Source organism: Xenopus tropicalis, chromosome 8 (assembly GCF_000004195.4).
Source record: "Xenopus tropicalis strain Nigerian chromosome 8, UCB_Xtro_10.0, whole genome shotgun sequence".
Classification (NCBI taxonomy): Eukaryota; Metazoa; Chordata; class Amphibia; order Anura; family Pipidae; genus Xenopus; species Xenopus tropicalis.
Window position 1 is genome coordinate 133,043,038 of NC_030684.2, and position 18,767 is coordinate 133,061,804.

The 18,767-nt window shown below is 44.5% G+C and overlaps 1 protein-coding gene across 6 annotated transcripts in view; it reads right to left on the bottom strand.

The window, feature by feature from the left end:
• The window catches only part of mef2d (myocyte enhancer factor 2D), a 127,241-nt gene that overhangs the window by 57,816 nt on the left and 50,658 nt on the right, over positions 1-18,767 (bottom strand). Inside the window, exon 1 of one of the 6 annotated variants that reach the window (XM_012953195.3) lies at positions 11,064-11,344. The gene's annotated coding sequence lies outside the window, so the exon portion shown is untranslated. 6 annotated transcript variants of the gene reach the window in all.

Genomic DNA, 18,767 nt, shown 5'->3' on the forward strand with positions numbered 1-18,767 from the left:
TGAGGCAGACATAAAGTGACACAGACAGGCATAGCACATGGATACCCGTGAAGTGGTTTCCATGGCAACTATCGCCATGCAACAGCTCCAAGGTCCCGGCCTCCTTGATGCTGGGAGAGGTGGGAAAGGAATAGCGATGGCAGATCGTGCAAGTGGTGAGGCTCAGGGGAGCCCGTGGTGCTCTGGTGTCACCCCTGCTCCATGCAAAGCTCGGAGCTCTTTAACCCTTTCCGGCTGACAAATTCCAGTAGCTGTGTTGCTCATTAACAAATGCAAAAGGAGAAACTGGTTTCCAGCAAGCTTTGGCCTTGGAGTAGGACACCCCAATGCTTATACCCAACATGAATGGGAAAACCACAGTTCAACATGGCTGATGCCTCTTGGGTGCCCTAAGCAAACATGGACACTTTTGCACCTCACTAAGAGGCCCCATTGTTGCATAGGATTGTTACTTACTAACACCCAAATTCACTCTGCCCTCCAGATGATCAAATACACATTCCAGAATCCTTGGCCAACACAGTAATGCAGCAAATGGCAGGGCAGCATTACATATAGGGGGGAAAGCGCCCCATAGCAACCACTGCTTACTAAAACTGGAACAAATGTTACCCTCTTATTACATGAGCTGCTAAGTGCACCAACAATGTGATCTCTATAAACACCTCGTTCCATTTCCATGCCATATGGAGATACAGTGAACATATGCTTTAAACTGCTATTAACTGGAAACCTTCTAATATATTACACAGCATTTAAGAAATGTGTAAATTAAGCAATGATACCTCCCCTCCCCGTTGAGCTTCTCAGCTGCATGGGTCCAGCGTGTTCTCACGTTCTCGAGACATCGGCCTGTCAAGTTAAAGCTGTGCTTGATCTCTGGAAGCTGACCTGGGTCATCAACTTAAAGTCTTTGGAGGCAGACATGTCAATCAGGTTAGAGCTGTGCTAGGCATGAAAGCTGGCGTGGCCATACATTTAATGCAATGCAAGGTCTCCGTGGCTGACCCCTGCAGCCATTAAGTTCAAGCTATGCAAGATCTCTCGAGGTGGATACAACCATCAAGTTCAAGCTAAGCCTGATCTCTAGAGGTGGATGTAACCATCAAGTTCTAACTATACAAGATATCCAGAGGTAGAACAACCATCAAGTTAAAGCTATGTATGTATGTATGTATATCTTTATTTATAAAGCGCTACTTATGTACGCAGCGCTGTAAAGCTATGCAAGATCTCCTGATGTGAACACAACCATCAATTTCAAGCTAAGCCTGATCTCTAGATGTGGATGTAACCATCAAGTTATAACTATACGAGATATTCAGAGGTAGAACAACCATCAAATTAAAGCTAAGCAAGATCTCCTGAGGTGGACACAACCATCAAGTTCAAGCTTAGCCTGATCTCTAGAAGTGGATGTAACCATGAAGTTATAACTATACAAGATATCCAGAGGTAGAACAACCCTCAAGTTACAGCTAAGCAAGATCTCCAGAGTGGAATATAACCATCAAGTTCAAGCTAAGCCTGATCTCTAGAGGTGGATAAAACTATTAAGTTAAAGCTATGCAAGATCTTCACAGTTGGAAGCAACCATTAAGTAAAAGATATGCAAGATCTCCAGAGGTGGATACAACCATGAAGGCAAACCCATACAAGATGTCTAGAGGTGGATACAATCATTAAGTTGAAGCCATACAAAGTATCTAGAGGTGGATACAATCATTAAGTTGAAGCCATACAAAGTATCTAGAGGTGGATACAATCATTAAGTTGAAGCCATACAAAGTATCTAGAGGTGGATACAATCATTAAGTTGAAGCCATACAAAGTATCTAGAGGTGGATACAATCATTAAGTTGAAGCCATAGAAGATCTCTAGAGATGGATTCAACCATTAAGTTGAAGCCATACAAAGTATCTAGAGGTGGATACAATCATTAAGTTGAAGCCATACAAAGTATCTAGAGGTGGATACAATCATTAAGTTGAAGCCATACAAAGTATCTAGAGGTAGATACAATCATTAAGTTGAAGCCATACAAAGTATCTAGAGGTGGATGCCGCCTTTTTACCATCCATTGTTGGTTTTTGTACTCATCCAATTAAAACTGAGCTTTCGCTCTTCAAACAGCTACGTCCATCAGATGATATTCTCATTCCAGTGGGAGGTTCCACCTGATGGTAACATCACAGTTATATTTCTTTGGTCGGAGCAGGGGAGCGGGTTCAATCTAAAGCACTGTACAAAACAAAATCATAGCCTAGAAGCTCTCTTAATTCAGCGAGTCGCATTAAGCTCAGGCCTTCCAAACGTCCCCATTACGGCCACGGCAGGGACCGCAGCTGCTGTCATGGAAACAAATGCAAACACTGGGTTTGCTTCACCTGTTCTGTCCTTTGAAGGGACCTTTTGCTCGATGAGTAATTGCCTGTGGGCACCAACGATGTAGGGCGTGAAGCCAATGGCATTGTTCTGAGGATCTCGGCATGTCCCTGTCCCCAAGAGCATCCCCCCTCAGGTTTATTGCAGCCCACTGTCAGCACTGTAGCTGTGGGTAAGGTCAACAAACAAAATGGACAGAACAGGTTCAGAGAAGATTCCTGTCAGCACTGTTGCTGTTTAGTCATCTACTGTCGGCCATGATGCCTTCAGACAAACCCTAATGCCCCCTTCGTTCTAACAGAAGCAGCAGTAAGTGGTTATTTTACCCTAACTTTGCAATATGCTTGTTTTTATAATGTTGCCTTCGGAGGGGGCTGATCGCTAGTAAACAGCAAGCGTCGCCCCCTCCGCTCACACAAACATACTTGTTTTCCGAGTTACCAGCGGGAGAATTCTCCTTGAAATAAGCAAACCAATTTCAGAGGCTCAGAAGCAACTGCCTCGGTGCCAAGGCATTCTGCCGTGCATTAAATTGAAGGATGATTGCTTTAAATCGCTCCATCATTTCAACGGATTCGCAAATTCCCCCTTCTGAAAAGGTGCAGCTCCTCGATGCCAAGTTATCTTGGAAAAGCACTTAGCCGCCTAACCTACCCCCAACCCCCCTACTTCCCCAGGCTGTTTTCTCATATGTTAATGGTTTTGTACATATGTAATATTGCTCTGGGCTTGAAAGCCTCTCTCAGAACCATCAACGCATGCTCCCCTGCCTGTAGTAAATATTGTTGGGAATGGAAGCAAATGAGAGCTACCCTGACGAGTAGGATACACTTGGTGGTGGATCTGGTTTTTATATCTGGAGATCCGGCCATGGCACCATCTCCAGAAGGTAACAACTATGGGGTAAGGTACTAAAACGTGCAAAGTTTGCTACAGTTTTACTAACCTATAACTACCAATCAGCAAGCAGCATTTACTGGTCACCTATTTAAAAAACAAACACCTAACTGGTTGTCACGGTGACTAATTTCCCCACAATGCCATCCCACCGGTGGGATGGCATACACGGTGCCGCGATTTGCCAAAGTCACCTTGAGAGGAAACTTCGGGTGACTTAAGGTGGCCATACACGGGCCGATTGTAGCTGCCAATATTGGTCCCTTGGACCAATTCGGCAGCTTATCGGCCTGTGTAGGGGAAACAAAGACTGACCTGCCCTGAAATCAGCCAGATATTGATCGGGCACGTTAAAAATTCAGTAGGATCGGGGACCGCATCAGCTCGTTGATGCGTTCCCTGAACCGACTGCGCCTATTCCTGTCATTATATTTTGATCGTTTGGCCCCAGGGCCAAGACTAAATTCCCCCGATATCACCCACCCATATCGAGGTCGCCAAGCGAGCGGATCTTAATGTGTATGGCCACCTTTAGGCAAATTGTGGCGCCACGTATGCCATCCCATCGGCGATATACATTCTAGCCTGTGGGATGGCATTGCGGGGAGATTAGTCGCCCGCGACAACGAAGATCTGTAGTGCGGTGACTAATCTTCCCGTGTGTCACGGACCTGGGCAAACGTTGTGCTTTTCATTGGACTGCCCCATTTGTTGGGTATCCCTGGGCCAATAATGTCCCAACTGAACGTGGTCCATTGATAAATCAATTAGGTTAATGACCCTTACACCGTGTACATAAAGTCAACAGACAAATGGATCAATGGGCCACCCCTGATCCAGTCCAACAGACTAATGATCAGGACCTGTATTAGTCAATTGGGCTACGGCTAAACTGAGTAATGATCTGCCCTTTTGCCTGGTCGGCCGAAGGGCAGATCTGACTCAGGCTTATTAACAAAAGTAATCAATGCTGGCTGTAAGGCGTTTGGAGTGTATTTTTAAAGGGAAAGTTCATCTTTTAAATAACTGTCAAGCTAGGTAGGTTCTTCATGTTCAACAACAGCTTATAATTTTATGCATGGTGCTGGGGGGTCCCTGTCTGCCCTGGGCAACAATAATAACACTAATAAACAGAATTGATTTGGGGATAGGATCTCCAGGGTAGCAAGGGAAGAGGTTAGGGAGGCTGGCACAGAGGGCAGAAGGGGAGGCTGGGATATAGTTGATGTGGCCAGGTGTTCCAATACCAGCCTCCATCGCTCATCTCAATTAGCTCCTAGGAGGGGACGGCACAATCTAAGCACAATCCTACTGAGACTCGAAAGAAAAATTGAGGTCTGATTCTAGCAAACCCCCCGGAGGGGAGAAATTATGTTCCTGACCTAGATTTCTGCAGATTGCGGATATAAACCCGAGATATGGACGCGCGCGCTGCTTTGCAGCATCCGAGGCCTAGGCTTTGGTTAATAAAATGGGGATCAAGCAATCTAGCCCTTGTGTGGGGGTACACGTCTCAGAAATATATACATTTGCTGTTAGCAGTAATATATTGTTATATAGTGTTATATTATCTTAAAGGGGACCTGTCACTCACACATAAAAAATTGGATAATAAAAGCCCTTTGAAGATTAAACATGAAAATCATCTATACCTGTTATAAATGTATTTAAAAATCTGAGCTGTCAATCATATATTGCCTGCCCCGCCTCTATGCCTTCGGCATAGAGGCGGGGCAGGCAATATATGATTGACAGCTCAGATTTTTAATAACAATTACTTTTACTTTCCATTCAGCACTTCCTATACATTACCTAGATGGCAAATGCATAAGATTTTACTCTGGCTTTCGCCCCATAAAGACTGGACTGAATCCTGGATTTGGTGCATCCAAATCCAGGCAGATGTCCTTTGCCCGTTTTCCCTTCCAGGTCAGCATAATGGGCTCACCGGAGCGAGAAATGGAGAGAGTCCAGGTAAACACGCCTGCATTAACGAAACCTACATTCTACGTAATAGAAGTTACTTTGTTACTCTACTTACGTGGGGGTCTCTCAGGCACAGAAGGGGTTAATGAGCGAGCACATGGCGAGCAGGTTCCCCCGGTCCCTTCCTCACAGTTCCGTGAGTGTTAGTTTTGTTCAGCTGAGATAACAGCTGCGGAGCAGCCATCGGGCCGTGCTAAATACCTCCGACCAAATGACGGCTTTTGTCTGACTGCTCAGCGACGGTTCCCCAGATGACATTGAAAAGGGCCCATTTGTTCTGCGCCTGACACCATACACTTTACTTGGTAATAAATGGCCTGTTTTACTCAGCGGATCTGTCTCTTTCCCCCTGTTCCATTCCTGAGACACTGGGAGCAGCGTTCCCTCTGCCTTTTGTATCAATGGAAAGGGAACTGGTCGGCCACTGACAGCCCATACATCACCCAACCATACAATATGGAGCCGGGGCTTACACCGCTTCTAGCATGGGCTTGGCTACAATACAGGTATGGGATCCCTTATCCGGAAATAAGTTAGCCAAAAAGTTCCAAATTACAGAAAGGCCATGTCCCATAGACTCCATTATAAGCAAATGATTTCCTTTTTCCCTGTAATAATTAAACAGTACCTGTACTTGATCCCAACTAAGATATAATTACCCCTTATTGGGGCAGAACAGCCCTATTGGGTTTATTTCATGGTTAAATGATTCCCTTTTCTCTGTAATAATAAAACAGTACCTGTAATTGATCCCAACTAAGATATAATTACCCCTTATTGGGGCAGAACAGCCCTATTGGGTTTATTTCATGGTTAAATGATTCCCTTTTCTCTGTAATAATAAAACAGTACCTGTACTTGATCCCAACTAAGATATAATTACCCCTTATTGGGGGCAGAACAGCCCTATTGGGTTTATTTCATGGTTAAATGATTCCCTTTTCTCTGTAATAATAAAACAGTACCTGTACTTGATCCCAACTAAGATATAATTACCCCTTATTGGAGGCAAAATAATCCTATTGAATTTACTCAATATTTTAACGATTTTTAGCAGACTTAAGTTATGGAGATCCGAATTACGGAAACATCCCTTATCCGGAAAACCCCAGGTCCAGAGCATTCTCGATAATAGGTCCCATTCCTGTACTATGACCAGTTCCTTTTCTCTATGCACAAAAATGAGCAAACTTTTCCGCTCTTGCTCTCTCTCTCTATCCAAGAATGTAAGCAGGTTGCTAGGGTTAGTGACATTAGCAACCTGGTAAACATACATTTATATTATCACTGTGCTGTTTCCTTCCATTGCTACTTAGACTTTCTCCTAATCATCCTTTAGTCTGATATATTTATAAAACCAACTATGGGTCTGTGCCGTTGCCAATTGGGAGTGTGTGCCCTGGCAAGTGGGGTTCTGCTCAATAAAAGGAAAAATAACCGCATTAGTGTAGCGCTATGTACATTTTACTTTAATATTGGCAGGTATCTTCCCCTTTAGTGAAGGGCACTAGCCACTCCAGCTGAGGATGAAAGTGGCCGTGTAGGCTTAAGGAGAGGGCACCCAGCGTTCGTTGGCACGCGGGTGATGTATTCCCTGTCACACACACACACAAGGAGAGGCTCTGAGCGACTTTGCTGCCTCAGCATGTACGGATCGCTGATCCAGAGAAAAACACAGGCAGCGTGAAGAAGTGGCCTCTTGTTTGCCTCGCCAGCGCCGGGCGGCCGACATGGGAGTTGTGCCACTTCCCAGGTACAGCAACAGCGGCAATGCCAGTCTGACAGTGGCACGGGGCACAGCCGCAGGGGGGTCACACCTCTGCCAATCTGAGAGTAACTTCCTATAGCAATGCATACATTAGACTCTGCCCGCTGCATTATGGGATTGCCCAGCATGCATCTGTGCAGCCTTTGCCCATATTTTTAGTACTTAATAGGGTTCCCTGCACCACTACAAGCCAATAGCACTTCCTTATAACCTGGAATGAATAATTCCATTCCCTTTTTCCCTGGCATCCAAAATTAGATAGTAAGCTCTCTGGGCAACAAAACTCACTGGGGCTCATTTATTAACACTGGGCAAATTTGCCCATGGTCAGTAACCCATCAGTGATTGCCTTTTTTTTTTTTTTTTTTTTTTTAACAGCTTCATGTAGAAGAAATGAATGCAACAATTGGTTGCCATAGGTTACTGCCCATGGGCAAATTTGCCCAGTGTTGATAAATGACCCCCACTTTGCCTATATGAAAAAAAAACATTAATATTCACTCTAATGAATCTAACAACAAGTCGGTATCCCTGATAGAAAAGAGGGGACCTTGGGTAATGCTGGGGACATTAACATGAGGTGCAAGGAGCAGGGAGTTGCACTTCAACAACAGCTGCGGGGACAGGGCAGTAGCATAACATATGCAGTAGCGCATATAAACCTTGTTACAAACTCCCTATTGAAAGTCACTCCCCAAGGCACCGATATAAGCGATTGCAAGCTCTTTGGACGACATATTGGCAACATAGTATGATTATTAAAGGAACAGCGACGCTTTACCTTGTGCCAGTTAGTGTTTACCAGGGCCGAGAGACTGGATCCCACGAGAAGCCGCGCTCCCTGTCACAGCCAGCGCCACACTGAGTGTGTGGGACAGTTGAAATACAAGGGGACAGCTGCAGTTCAGCTGCTGTCGGTCACCGCTCGTGAAAAAAAAAAACTTGCAAAAACACACAACCTGTCTATTTAACCGTGCTCTGGGGGGGGGGGGAGAGCTCAGCGTTAACCCTTTCCTTTCTCGGAGCCGCAATCAGCTCTGTACGGGGCCACCAATCCAGAGGAATGGGAGATAAGGACGCGTGCACCATAAAAGGACAACATTAACAGGAATTCTGTCTTCCCCTTTAATTCCATAACCCCCAAAAGATAGGTTTAACCCCTTCCTGCTTACAAGCGCATTCGGCGTAGGTGTATGGGTAATTAGAAAGGTACAAGTAAGGGCCGGATGCCCCAGTAGCAGGCCACATAATACATGGTTACCCATATTAACATTCTTAGTCCATTGTGACTGCCCTTTGGAGGCAGAAAAGACAATTTTTTCTTTTAAAACAGGAATTTTTTACTTTCCTTTGGATCAGCTATAAGAGACTAGCTGGGCAAAAGGTTTAACCCTGATGTGCACTTTGTCAAAGGCAGCTACTATATAATATGCGTATACAGAGGGCATCCCTCAGGTACCAACACTGAACTCTGGGATTGGACCAAGCCCACTGAATACACCAAAGGAATAGAAATATTAAAGGGTAAGAAATACTCACAAAAACAGAGGACTTGGACTGATGATGCTAATTGGCCTGCACGTGTGCAGAAAGGAGTGGGGGTTCCACGGACAACTGCTAATTGTGGTTTCCCGGCTAGGTGTCAGCTCAACATCTTCTGACTAGGGGACGGGAATAGGACAGCTGTTGGGCTACACAAATCCCAGCAGCCTTTGCAAACCTTTGCATTTTACCCACATTAGCTTTTTATCTATATGAAACAAGTATAGGTATTTACAAAGCCAAAAGGACAAGAAAACTATCATCACATAACCTGTTTTTTTTTCCTTAGTAACGCCACGTGGGGGTATATTGGATCTAATAACCATATGAATCCACCAAATACACAAACCACCTCCCTGGCACCATTTACACCCCAAAATGTTCAGCCTGAATCCCTACATGGGCAAACGCTATGAGACAACTTCCGTCCCACGTGGATCCCTTCACGTGTAGTTTTCCTGCCTGCATATAGATCCTAGTTCAACATTATTCTCTAATTAATACATATCAACGGAATGCCAATATGCCCTGCAAGTCAGTGGCCCAGAGGGATAGCAATTAAAGGTTCAAGTGTTAGGAGTGTATAGGGAATCAATAGTCAGGTATTTGGGCCAAAGGGGCCGGTACTAATCGGGACAGGTTGCTAGACGGCAGACCTAACATGGCCGCTCGGACTCCATATTGAACAGGCGGAGGTGATAAGTTTTTCAGAGTATGAAAGTCCGGGAAGCTGGCCACATAGCTGCGACCCTTCCTGCATTCTGAATAAGCGCCCCGGCTTCTGACTGATAGTCCACATCACAAGCAACAAGAATCTGACACGTTAACCACAGAAAACAAAGGAAATGCTGCATTGACTTCACTCGGCGAGGGTTTGATGGAGGTGCAAAGTGTAGATTCGGTGCAAGTAAATGTGTCTCGGCGCGGGCCCTACCTTACAGAGGGAGCCATAGTGTAGGCAATAAAAATATTATATTGTATTTAAAAGGCTTTATTACGGGACGAGGAGCCACAGGTAGCAGACTATAGGTAAACAGCAGCACAATGTACTATGTGGGACTTCCCACCTTCCTATATTATTTACTCACAGGGCTGAACCTGATGCAGCTGTGTAGCTTATCAACCTTTGCTACTGTGTTGCTATGCAGAAATACAGTATATACACCAGTCCCAAATATCCCTAGATGAGAACTACTATTCCCAGCATATGAACAGTCCTGGCAGCCCTCCTGCTCCAGGGCAACTGCAACCCCCCAACAACTCTCAAAATCCCCAATACTGTTGCCTAAATGCTACAGGCTAATAACAACACCACAAAATATTCACTAGCCACCAATCAGTGGTTAAGTATAATCCAACCAATGAACTGAGTCTGCAACTGGACCCATAAACAGTGATAGGAGCTGCACTCTAATAACCCATATCCTATTCCTGTAAGGGGGGATGGCACAAGTATATACTTATGGAAATAATAAATGTAAACATTGAAAAAGTGGCACCTATATATAAATTAACGGAGCCATATACAGTGATACCAGCTGCACTCTAATAACCCATGTGCCCTGTAAGGGGGCTAATTGGCACCAATATATACCCATAAGGAATAATAAATGTATACATTGAAAAAGTTGTACCTATAGATATATAAATTAACCAGAGCCATAGCCAGTGATACCAGCTGCACTCTAATAGCCCATATGCCCTGTAAGGGGGGTAATTGGCACCAATATATACCCATAAGGAATAATAAATTTATACACCGAAAAAGTTGTACCTATACATATATATATATATATATAAAGTAACCAGAGGCATTTACAGTGATACCAGCTGCACTATAATAACCCATATGCCCTGTAAGGACACCAATATACACTCATAGGGAATAATAAATGGGTACATTGAAAAATGGGCACTTATATATATAAACGAATACAACGAATTAAAGCGCTGGCAGGCTAAATTACAGGTACAGGTATACAACGCAATATGGACGATGACCATGTTAATCTAGGGAATAGTGTCCCCATTAGTGTAAAATATAAAAACATATTTCAAATGCACATGTTGTGATATTAAAAAGTGTTTTTAATGGCTCCCACAGTGGGGCAATACAAGTGCAGAGAGCGGCCTCAGCTCCAAGGGGCCTGCCTGGCAGTATAAAGGTTACTGGTGCTTGTAGCTTAGGGCTGAAGGATTATAAACAAGGCTTGTGGTGGCGTAGGGTACGTTCCCAGGCCTACGGCAGGGTGACTAGCGGGGAGAGCGTATGGCTGGGGCCCTGAGAGGTGGGTGCCATGCTAGCCGGGGAGATTAGGTCCCTGTATACCATAAGCCATGCCTTATAAGGAGAGCACACACAATCTCTGTAGCAGGGTTAGCGACAAGAGCCCTAGGGCTGCCGCTGCCGCTGCTGTTGTGGTGGTGTGTGTGCATCAAGGCTGCAGTTTGTGGTGACCACAGGAAAAAGTGTAGTGTACTTACAGCAGGAAGCCTCCGCCACTGTCTTTCCTGGCCTCTCTCTCCTATGGGAAGTGGCCCGCTGAGGGGGGAAAGAGCCTGCGCTGTGGCCTCACTCCTCTCTCTTCTCCCAGCTCCTCAGGCACCAAACAACAACTGTCCCCAGTCAGTCATTGGGCAGTAGCAGCAGCGTGGCAGGTCCCACACACACTCCCCTCTCCTGAGCTTGTCCTGAGTGACAGAGAGGACCTCTGCCGTCAGCGGGTAAAGGGCAGTGACAGATGTAAGGGTGAGGAGGGGGGCCGCCTGTGTGTGTGAGTGAGAGGAGGGCATGGGCTTGAGGGGGGAGAGGGAGAAGGAGGGGATGTCTCCTGCCTCAAAACAGCTGTTGAAAGAAGCCGCTGACTTGCTTCCTTTGTAGTGTGACTTTAACTGGTCCCATTCTAACCCCCCCCCCCCCCCCCAGCCCACTTGGCCTCTTCCTTAATTTTGGCAGAAGTGCCTTAGAAACCACCAGTGGGCATTCTGTGCCCTCCTCTAGTACTGGCAGAGGATCAATCCAGAGTGCAGCTAGATTGTAAGCTCTTTCATTCAGCGCATTACAGAAACAGGCACCCATGCCCTGCGGCTAATGTGCCATGGACTTAAAGGACAAGTTAGACTAGAAGAATATATATATTTTTTTTTTTTGCCTAATAAAACAAAACACAATTCTAAGCAACTTTGCAATATACATTCATTACAAATTTTCAAATGGTTTTCGACTTACTAGTACAGGTATTGGATCCCTTATCCGGAAACCCGTTATCCAAATGCCGTAGACTCCATTATAATCAAATAATTCTGATTTTTAAAAATGATTTTCTTTTTTCTCTGTAATAATAAAACAGTACCTGTACTTGATCCCAACTAAGATATAATTACCCCTTATTGGGGGCAGAACAGCCCTATTGGGTTTATTTAATGGTTAAATGATTCCCTTTTCTCTGTAATTATAAAACAGTACCTGTACTTGATCCCAACTAAGATATAATTACCCCTTATTGGGGACAGAACAGCCCTATTGGGTTTATTTCATGGTTAAATGATTCCCTTTTCTCTGTAATAATAAAACAGTACCTGTACTTGATCCCAACTAAGATATAATTACCCCTTATTGGGGGCAGAACAGCCCTATTGGGTTTATTTAATGGTTAAATGATTCCCTTTTCTCTGTAATAATAAAACAGTACCTGTACTTGATCCCAACTAAGATATAATTACCCCTTATTGGGGCAGAACAGCCCTATTGGGTTTATTTAATGGTTAAATGATTCCCTTTTCTCTGTAATAATAAAACAGTACCTGTACTTGATCCCAACTAAGATATAATTACCCCTTATTGGGGCAGAACAGCCCTATTGGGTTTATTTAATGGTTAAATGATTCCCTTTTCTCTGTAATAATAAAACAGTACCTGTACTTGATCCCAACTAAGATATAATTACCCCTTATTGGGGCAGAACAGCCCTATTGGGTTTATTTAATGGTTAAATGATTCCCTTTTCTCTGTAATAATAAGTTATGGAGATCCAAATTACAGAAAGATCCCTTATCCGGAAAGCCCCAGGTCCCAAGCATTGTAGATAATAAGTCCCATACCTGTATATATAATTGCTATTAAAAGCAGTGATTGCCAGTCCTTTTCTATCCTAGTCTTTGGTGCTGTATAACAGACTGAATTCTATTAGACTGTAAGCTCTTTGGAGCACAGGGCCCTGTGTTTGGGGCTGTATGAAGGACAGACAGATAAGATGGATTGTATCTTTTTTTGTCTGTCAGTCTGAATATCTTTATTATCCATCACTCTATCTCTCAATCTGACAGACAGATGAGGGGTCCAAGAGAGAGAGAGAGTAGCTGCACAAACAGTAACCCCCCCCCCCCCCCCCCCCCCCACTTTATATAAACACAGAAATGGCCCGCAGCTATGTATTGATTTCCCTTGGTCCCTATATCTGTATATTGGCCCTTCGTGGAACAGATCCATAGGTTTCACACTTCCCTCCAGCCTTTATAGTCACTATGATAATGACCCCGGGGGGGGGCGGGAGCGCTAAGTGTTAACAAAGTCCTAATTGACAAGAATTTCCTCATTTAGCACCAACGTAAAAGTCCGTTAATTCAGTGCCAATAAAAGGGGCATTTGCATTGAGAGTTACACCCACAACTTAATATACCCTATTGATTAGGTACTGTTGACTTTGTTGTACTATAAATGCTCTGAAGAAGCTTTAAAGGGGACCTGTCACCCTAAGAAATAATTCCAAATCCTTTTGAATCACCCCAAAATCTTATGCATTTGCCATCTAGGTGATGTATAGGAAGTGCTAAATGGAAAGTAAAAGTAATTCTTATTAAAAATCTAAGCTGTCAATCATATATTGCCTGCACCACCTCTATGCCTTCGGCATAGAGGCGGGGCAGGCAATATATGATTGACAGCTCAGATTTTTAAATACATTTATAACAGGTACAGATGATTTCATTAAAAAAATAATTTGGGTTTCATGTTTAATCTTTAAAGGACTTTTATTATACAATTTTTTATAAAAAAAAAAAAAAGTCCAAGATGGAGGTGCACAGCAGTAACATGGAATACACAGATTTCATTGTCCCATCGGTAATTAGGTGAAGGAATGTCCCATTAATACAGGGCTGATCAGCTTGAGGCCTTGGGGTCCTGAAAGGAATTTTTATGGCCCAAATCCCACCTCAAAGCCCCACAGGGCACTCAGTGGCTTAACAACTGCCCAGGGGCTGCTGGGAAATACACAGGGCCCAGCTGGGGGGGGGGGTCTTGACTAATATGTGCAAAATTAATAATCTTCCCAATGGGAGTCTAAAGTAATTCTGTTGCAGGTCTGAATGTCTTTCAGTTATGTCTCTGGTTTCAATATGGGCAGCAAACATGTAGGTAGATATTTAGACTGTGGCAAAACTCCTTGCTACTTTCCGTACTGCGTAAAGGCACATGGAAACTGTACAGGCTGTAACTGGGAATTACTTCCTCCACCCTACTGAAAATAATTATATGGCTACAACTCAAAAGCATTCAGGACACAGTGGCACAGATCCTGCCAGAAACTCATAAGCAGCAGTCCTGCCCTGCTTTACGGCTGAGATTCTAGCTATCTGTATAACAGAGCATTCTGTCACAGTGGCACAGATCCTATCTGATCCCCCCATTGTAAGCAGCAGTCCTGCCCTGCTTTATGGCTGAGATTCTAGCTATCTGTATAACAGAGCATTCTGTCACAGTGGCACAGATCCTATCTGATCCCCCCATTGTAAGCAGCAGTCCTGCCCTGCTTTACGGCTGAGATTCTAGCTATCTGTATAACAGAGCATTCTGTCACAGTGGCACAGATCCTATCTGACCCCCCCCATTGTAAGCAGCAGTCCTGCCCTGCTTTATGGCTGAGATTCTAGCTATCTGTATAACAGAGCATTCTGTCACAGTGGCACAGATCCTATCTGACCCCCCCCCCATTGTAAGCAGCAGTCCTGCCCTGCTTTATGGCTGAGATTCTAGCTATCTGTATAACAGAGCATTCTGTCACAGTGGCACAGATCCTATCTGATCCCCCCCATTGTAAGCAGCAGTCCTGCCCTGCTTTATGGCTGAGATTCTAGCTATCTGTATAACAGAGCATTCTGTCACAGTGGCACAGATCCTATCTGATCCCCCCATTGTAAGCAGCAGTCCTGCCCTGCTTTATGGCTGAGATTCTAGCTATCTGTATAACAGAACATTCTGTCACAGTGGCACATATCCTATCTGATCCCCCCCCATTGTAAGCAGCAGTCCTGCCCTGCTTTATGGCTGAGATTCTAGCTATCTGTATAACAGAGCATTCTGTCACAGTGGCACAGATCCTATCTGATCCCCCCCATTGTAAGCAGCAGTCCTGCCCTGCTTTATGGCTGAGATTCTAGCTATCTGTATAACAGAGCATTCTGTCACAGCAGTGCAACACCAGACTCCAACTTATATGACTGCAGGGTTATTAAAACATAAAAACTTCATGTATCAGATACGAGGGTAACACCAAGGCACAAATTAGATGGGACTACAAATAAAATATTTTCAAAAAGGGAAGTGTTGGGATAATATTCCTGCAACTGTTGCTAACATCTCTATGGTAACTATATTGGCATATAGTTCTTTAGTTCAGAAATGCTTCAGAATGTCGGGGGGAATCTTCCCCTCCCCAGAAGCCCCTCTGCGTGCTGACACTTCCCCAGCTGTCTGCATTACCCCTGCCCATGGGAGGAGGAGGTGCACTAGGACATAGCGAGGGATCCTCATGCCTTTGAAAGTGCCCAAGTGATAAATGGCTTTCCTTTGCTACTGGCCGGCGTTAAATTTCACGGGATTCTCGGGTGGCCTATGAGAGAGCCATGGGACAGGACAAGGTATACACCAGCAAGGTGGCAGTTACAGACATGGAAAGCTGTGTGTGTTGCATGATAATTACATTACACACAATTCCACTGTCACAAATCTACCAACTAAGGGTGAAGACACACAGAGCTACTTAGTAGCAGCTACTTGTCATGGCTACTGAAATAGACAATGCTGATCATTTACTGATAATTGTCTCTCCGTGTGTTATAGCAGAGGCAATTCTCAGTATTGTCTATGGCAGGGTATTTTCTGGCGTTTAGTAGCCATGAAAAAGTGGCTGCTACTAATAGCTCAGTGTGTCTTCACCCTAAGGGTGAAGGCACACAGAGCTACTTAGTAGCAGCAACTTGTCGCGGCTACAAAAACACCAGAAAATACCCTGCCATAGACAATACTGAGAATTGCCTCTGCTAAAACACACATAGAGACAATTGTCAGCAAAAGATCAGCATTGTCTGTTTCTGTAGCCACAACAAGTAGCTGCTACTAGTAGCTCTGTGTGTCTTCACCCTAACACTGTGTTGCCTTATTTTACAGCTTATCCAACAGTTACATACTAACTTATCGCCCCGTCTGTCTTTGCCGTTAATGTAGGCAACTCTTACAGCCTGCATCTATGCCCCTCCCTCCAGCTAGAGCCCTCCCAGGGGCAATTATATTGCTTTATACCTCAGGCCCATGGATCCCAACGTTATAAAAAAAAAAAAAAAAGGCTGAACATATTTAGAAGCTTGGATTCTGCTCACACAATTGTCTGCTTCTAAACCGCAGCGACCTACTTTGCAGCAATGTACATTTGGGGATTTAAACCCCCCCAAACCAAGTGACAAGCTTATAGATGGATGTGACGGCCGGCTCTTTTGGGCTCCCGATGTAGAGCACATAGGCTACGGGGAATGCGTGAAACCACAGGCTGAGCTACGTAAAAGCACTGTGCAGCTAGCCTAAATGTAAGAAAATGGATTTAAAGGGGAAATAGACTGCATTTTAAAGAGAGAGTGAAGTAGGAAGGACGTGATTGCTGATACTAATTGCCTCTGCTGAGAGCTAGATATCAGCATTCCCTATTCCAATAATGTAAATAAAGAGCGAAGGGGGGACAATTCTAACCTTACTTTATACGCAGGGCAAAGAGAAGAATGTACTACCATATATATTATAATAAAAATACCTCCAGAAAGATGATAGGGTGGGTACATGCCCCGTGCATACAGGCCTGTCACTCTACTCCACGCCGGGGGCTGCCCACCTGTTTGTCACTAGTCACATTTACATTAAAAAACTTATTATAAAAACTCTTTTCCAGCACAGGCAGATTATACAGAGGGCTGCCCACATTCCCATTGATTGGCAGCATTTCCTGCCCGTGTAGCCAGCTTAGGTGCCAACCTGACTAAAATAAACATACTGACCCCACTGGGCTTGGCCTTTCTCAGGAACACAATCAATATCTATTTAGTAAGCTTCCCAGATAACAGCCTTGGCCTGATAAAAAAAGAAGGAAAAAAACACCGGCAGAGGTGACGCTTGGCACCCATCAGTGTGACAGTATCTGATCCGTCTCCGCCCCGTGTCAGAGCCGTCCATTTAAATTCTGCCCCACACGCTGGTGCCTGGAGGTCATCTAATGTAAACAGCCCCTAGCCTCCCTGATAGAGCCAACTTAAGGCGGCGTTGCACTCACATAGGGACAGATAAGATCCCTGCAGGGAGACAAGGAACGCTCTGGCTGCATCTGGTACTCCTTGTAACTTTAGGTGCTAAAAAGCAAGATTAGTGGCACGATAAATAACCCTTTCCCCCTGTCAGACTGAATCAAGGCCACACTGGCAGCATCACCTCAGCATAACCGCAGTTCACATTTCTGCCACAGACAGACGGACAGTACTCAGGGCGGCCCAGATAATGGCAGCATTAGGGTAAAAGCCCACTTGTGTCTGTGACTTTTCACAGTGACAAAGCACAGATAATTGTGGCAAATCCATTCCCATGACAGGCAAGTGAAATCAGTGGTTGGGCTTTATCTCCAAGCTGATAGCCATACCTGTCTGGCATACTCACACCTTCTCCGTACATATAACAGACCCTGCTGTAAAACCCTGAGACCCCTTTCACCAAAAGGCAGCGCACACATTCGCATTTGTTCTGTGATTTATTTATTTTTTTGTTCCATAGTCGCCCCAATATCTAGGGACCGGCTCCATTTTTCACCCTCTGCCCCTGGAAGCTTTCGCCATAGGAAAAGTTGCTATTAGCATTTACATTGTCCATAGGTGGAGACTTAAGGTCCCCATCCACAGGCTGATTCTGGCTGCCGATATGGGTCCCTTAGACCAATTCGGCAGCTAATCGGCCCGTGTATGGGGACTACCGATATCTGGCCTGAAATTGTCCAGATCTCGATCGGGCAGATTAAAAAATCTAGTCGGATCGGGGCCGCATCGGCTCGTTGATGCGGTCCCCAAACTGACTTTTCCTATACCCCTCGTTATAATTCGATTGTTTGGTCCCAGGGCCAAATGATCGAATTAGCCTGGATATCGCCATAGGTGGTGATATCGAGAGAAGATCCGCTCGCTTGGCGACATCGCCAAGCAAGTGGATCGGCCCGTGTTCAAGGCTGAATCGTCAGATGTGGAAGAATAAACAATAGGGATTCCTATTCCTACCTCCACCTGATGATTCAGCCCTGAATGCAGATTTTGCTTGGGTGTCTTTTAATGACAAAATCTTTTGTCCTGTCTAATCGACCGCTATCTTTCACTCTTGCGATATTGGTCGTCTCGTCGATCCGCCATACACGCACCAAATATCGTACAAAACAAGGTTTCATGCGATCGGTGCGTGTATGGCCGGCTTTACTAACCATCAATTTTTTATTTTAAACTCGATTTGGATTTACTATACGTCTAAATGGCTAAAAACCCAAATTCGACTATTCACCAGATTAGACTTGTAGAAGTCAATGGCAAAGGTCCCTTCCCTTTCCTCAAAGTTCTTTCTTTTGTCTCTAAACTTTACACATTTCTCTGGGTTTTGTTTAAAAAAAAAATCACGACTTTTTCAAATTGTCGCAGCAACAATTCAAAAAAATTGTAGTTTTTGCGGCGACAATTTTAAAAAGTTCGAAAGATTTTTTTGTTTTGTTTTTTTCTCGAAGTGACTTTTCCTTGCAACTTTTTTTCAGTAAATATTAGAAATTTGGGAAAACTGAGAATTTATAGAGTTTTAGTAACTCTGCCCCTAAGTATTAATAAGGTGGCTGATACCGGTCCTTT